Source organism: Gobio gobio, assembly GCF_949357685.1.
Source record: "Gobio gobio genome assembly, chromosome: 9".
NCBI classification, from domain to species: domain Eukaryota; kingdom Metazoa; phylum Chordata; class Actinopteri; order Cypriniformes; family Gobionidae; genus Gobio; species Gobio gobio.
In genome coordinates this window covers 3,998,626-4,004,361 of record NC_137115.1, presented here as the reverse complement: position 1 = coordinate 4,004,361, position 5,736 = coordinate 3,998,626, and positions in this window count along the sequence as shown.

The window sequence follows — 5,736 nt, the reverse complement described above, 5'->3', positions numbered from 1 at the left end:
CTTCACCGCTCAGACTCAAGCTCGGATTGCACCTCAAGAGCAGTTACTACAAGCTTAAGTGATGGTTTTTGAGAGCAAGAAACATGCCTAGGTTGATTAATCTTTCACTGGAGCGGAGTTGGACGGTCCCGCTGTCCCAGGATATTGTCCAGCTGGTCTTGATTGGGCACATCCAAGATAAAACAGTCCAAAACTGACCCTCTTTCAGAATCCGCCTCTGTGTTGCCACGGCTGGACGTCCTGGTCCGAGAACGGAAGAACGGTCGGGAAAGTCAATCAAGAACAGACAAGCTCAAAGGTCAGAGGCCAAAAAGCCTTGCACTTAGTTTCAGGAGAGATCAGGAAGGACGTTGGGAGGAGAGAGTAAAATTCGGTTTTAAATATTGAAATCCCATCTGACAAAACGTCCAAGGGAATCTCAGCATCCGCGATCAGCGTCCGGAAGAAGTTCTGAATTCGTCAACATTTTTGATTGCGTTCAGGTGTTTTTTTCCCCTCCTTCATATTTTGTCTGGCGTCCTCCCTCCCGAGCTCTCAGTGTTGCTCCATCTCTCTCTCTCTCTCTCTCCTTCTTTCCCTCCTCTGTGTTGCTCTCTGTATCCTCTTTTCCTCCCTCTCTCCTCCTCCCTCGCTCCACATGGAAACTCCCAGAGCGAAAGACAGTAACAGACTGAGTTCATTCATCAGTGGATGCAAAATCACTCATGCACACAGAACTGAGAAACACACTTGAGTGTGATTTCAGAAAATATTCCCAGATTTATACTTTCCCCTATGAACTCATATCTGTCCTGCACATATGGAGAGATCCTTCAGGTGTTTTTGTCCACATCTGAGGGCATGACCCATTTTAAAGGGCCGTATTATTAACACATTGTCAAAGGAGCTTCATCCGGATAAATGAGCTTCCGTTACGGAGTGTGTTTGCGTATACGATCGCAGAGACATGTTATGATGGCCTGACTCAGCCTTACACACATTCACACACATGCACATCATCTCATGGCTGCGTTTTCTTGCTTCTGACTTAACCCATAATCCAACAGTAGCCAGTTGCTTAGCAACTGCCTCCAGGGAGTCTTTTTCTGCATCAAAAGCAGCCTGGCCAAGACATGTGAGTCAGAAACATATAAGAATCTAGTGAGGGGGAATGTGGGAGGGAATGAGGGATAGATAAAGCTGACACAGAGAAGACAGAGTCATAACATATGTCTGAATAAGAGAAGTGCAGCTACTCATGAGGAGGAGGAGGAGGAGGCGGAGTCTTGTCCAATTCCATCAATTCTTTTTTTTATATTCACCCGCTTTTATTTTTAGAGGAAAGGCTGATGAAATATTCACAGGCTGCAATGCAAGACGTTGCAACGGCGAGGCCAATGAGAGCATGTCATTCCCTAAACGTCCACATACAATATGACATGTCAAACTGTACAGTGTGCTGATTGGCTTAAGGGTTATTCACACTGATTCAGGTAAAACGTTATATTACCCTTACCAACTTTAAACACATGTGAGTGCACACATCCTTATCATGCTGTTTTAAAAAAAGAAATTATGAATTCATAAATATCAGTTTTGGGGGAGTCACATCACATGACTTTTCATCCTGTAAAAACTGAACTAGCCGTGACTTATGTGAGTTACAAGATAAAGAGATGAAAGAGTCAAAATCATAGTCAAAATTAACCAAAAAATTGTCATGAGATAAAAAAGTTAATTATGACATAATTATGATATAAAAAGTCAAAACTATGACATAAAAAGTCAAAATCATAGTCAAAATTAACCAAAAAATAGTCATGAGATAAAAAAGTTAATTATGACATAATTATGATATAAAAAGTCAAAACTATGACATAAAAAGTCAAAATCAGTCAAAATTAACAACAAAAAATTGTCATGAGATAAAAAAAGTAAGTTATGACATCATAATTATGACATAAAAAGTCAAAACTATAGTCAAAATGGACAAAAATACTCATGAGATAAAAAATTATGACATAATAATTATGAGATCAAAAGTCAAAACTATGAGTTGTAATAATGATTTAAAGTCCAAACTACAGTCACAATTTACCAAAAAATTGTTATGAGATAAAAAAATGTAATCATGACTTCATAATTATGAGATAAAAAGTTAAAATTATAGTCAAAATTGAGAAAAAATTGTCATGATATAAAAAAATGATAATTATGACTTCGAATGTCATAATTTTGACTTTTTGACAATTATGAGATAAACAAAAATTGAAATTATGACATAAGTTAAGTAAAAATGTATATTATCCTTACACTTTGAACACATGAGTGCACACATCTTAGTCATGTTCAAAACAGTTTTCAATATTTTTCAAGGTAAAAAATTATAAAAAATGTAATTATTAAAAAATATTCATTCATAAATATCATTACGTTTCTGTGGAGTCACATCACATGACTTTTCATCCTGTACAAACTGAACTAACCGTGACTTACGTGAGTTACAAGATAAAGAGATGAAGTCAAAATCATTGTCAAAATTAACACACAAAAAAATAGTCATGAGATAAAAAAGTTAGTTATGACATCATAATCATGATATAAAAAGTCAAAATCATGGTCAAAATTAACAAAAAAATAGTCATGAGATAAAAAAGTTAGTTATGACATCCTAATTATGATATAAAAAGTCAAAACTATGACATAAAAAGTCAAAATCATAGTCAAAATTAACAACAAAAAAAAACATGAGATAAAAAAGTTAGTTATGACATAATAATTATGAGATAAAAAGTCAAAACTATGAGTGGTAATAATGATTTAAAGTCAAAACTACGGTCAAAATTGACCAAAACATTGTCATGACATAACAAAAAGAATGTATCATGACGTCATAATTATGAGATAAAAAGTCAAAATTATAGTCAAAATGTACAAAGAATTGTTATGAGATAAAGTAAATGACATTGTGTCATAATTATGAGATATAAAGTCAAATGATAATAATGATTTAAAGTCAAAATTCCAATCAAAATTGACAAAATATTGTAATTTAATCATGATGATGATTATTTCGTTTATTCATAATCATCGACTCATGGTGTTTATGACTTTCCCTTCATGATATGACACATTTTTCAGCTGTATTAATCTAATACATTCATTTACATGAGCTCTGTACACGTTCATAAAAAGTTAAATACTTTAATGTGCAGAGACCTTATTTATGATCAATTTTTAATCTAAAAATGACTAAGTGGTTTTCAACCTCTAAAAACCTGCAGGCCGATGTGACCGAATCAGACGGACGATGCGTTTGAGAAAGTGAAAGTCAGTCATTATTCATCAACATTCAGATCGGCTAGAGCCATTTCTGCCACCTTACAAAAACACATGCTTGGGGAAATCATAATTATGACACAATTATGACATTAAATGTTGACATTATGAGATACTAAGTCAATTAAGACATAATTATGACATGAAAAGTCAAAACTATGACATAACAAAGTCACAATTATGAAATATTCATTATAATTAGATAAAACATCAACATTATAATCAAAATGGACAATATTAGTCATGAGATAAAAAAAGTAAATTATGACTGTCATAATTATGAGATAAAACTTTTAAAATTAGGGCATAAACTGTTAACATTATGAAACAATAAGTCATAAATATGAGATAAAAATAAATTATGAGTGAATAATGAGATAAAAATTATAGTCAAAATTGACCAAAAATTGTCATGCGATAAAAAAGTTAATTGTGAAATTGTCATAATTAGGAAATAAAAAGAAATGTTGAGTCAACAATGAGATAAAAAGTCAAAATGATATTCAAAATTGACAAAACTTGTTATGAGAAAAAAGAAATAAATTATGACATCATAATTATGAGATAAAAAGTCAAAACTATAACATAAAAAGTAAAACATTATGAGTCATAATAATTAGATAAAAAGTCATTATATTTAAAATTGACATTTTGTCATAATAATGAGATAAAAAGACAAAATTATAGAAAAAAAATTACAAGAAATAGTTATGAGATAAAAAAGTTAAAACTATGATAATAAAATTCCAACTTCTGAGATCATAATTATGAGATAAAAAGTCTAAATTATAATCAAAAATTGTCATGCAATAAAAAAGTGAATTGTGAAATTGTCATAATTATGAGATAACAAGAAATTATGAGTCAATAATGAGATAAAAAGTCAAAATTATATTCAAAATTGACAAAAATAATTAAGAGATTAAAAATAAATAAATTATGACATCATAATTATGAGATAAAAAGTCGTTATATTCAAAATCGACATTGTCATAATTATGAGATAAAAAGTCAAAACTATGACAAGAAAAGACAAACATTATGAGTCATAATAATGAGATAAAAAGTCATTATATTTAAAATTGACATTTTGTGATAATAATGAGATAAAAAGTCAAAATGATAGAAAAAAGATTACAAGAAATATTTATGAGATAAAAAAGTTAAAACTATGACAAGAAAATTCCAACTTCTGAGATCATAATTATGAGATAAAAAGTAATTATATTCAAAATGGACATTGTCATAATTATGAGATAAAAAGTCTAAATTATAATAAAAAGTTGTCATGCAATAAAAAAGTAAATTGTGATATTGTCATAATTATGAGATAACAAGAAATTATGAGTCAATGATTAGATAAAAAGTCAAAATTATATTCAAAATTGACAAGTTATGAGATGAAAAATAAATAAATTATGTAATCATAATTATGACAAAAAAAGTAAAAAATTATGAGTCATAATAATGAGATAAAAAGTAATTATATTCAAAATGGACATTTATGTCATAATTATGAGATAAAAAGTCAAAACTATGACAAAAAGTCTAAATTATGAGTCACAATGAGATAAAAAGTGAAAATAGTCAAAATGATAGAAAAAAGATGACAAGAAATATTTATGAGATAAAAAGGTTAAAACTATGACAAGAAAAGTCCAACTTCTGAGATCATAATTATGAGATAAAAAGTCATTATATTCAAAATGGGCATTGTCATAATTATGAGATAAAAAGTCAAAACTATGACAAAAAGTCTAAATTATGAGTCACAATGAGATAAAAAGTAAAAATAGTCATGAGTCATATTTTTGACTTTTTGACAATTGAGATAAAAAGTTGAAATTATGATATTCTAAGTTATGAAATAGACAAATATTTGATGTAAAAGTGATAATAATGACATAAAGAGTCAATTATGACAAAAAAGTAACTTCATGTCAATGACCTTTCATCTCATAATTTCATTTTAACATGTCTTAATTTGGACTTTTTTAATCTTATTAATATGATGTTTTCTCATGTGTTGTAAATGCTAACGCTAACCTGCGCTAACTCTCCAGCCAGCACACGGTGATCTCAGAGCGTGTGTGTGTGTTCTGTTCTGTCTGTAATCGTGTGTGTGTGTGTGTGTGTGTGTGTGTGTGTGTGTGTGTGTGTGTCCATCTCCCTCTGAGAGATTCACAAGGCATGTAGGCCACAGAAAATGTCTGCCAGTCCAGTTTACCCCCGGCTCTCCAACAAACTAAAGCTTCTGAAACTGAGCTAACCGCTATCAGCCCTCAGCGCCGTTTACACTGAGGAGACGAGACGAGGGAGAGCCAGAATCAGACCAAACTCAACAACTGCACAGTGTGTGTCCTCAGAAGTGTTGATTATAATGATCCGTATCGTGGAGATCGACACCGCCACTGACTG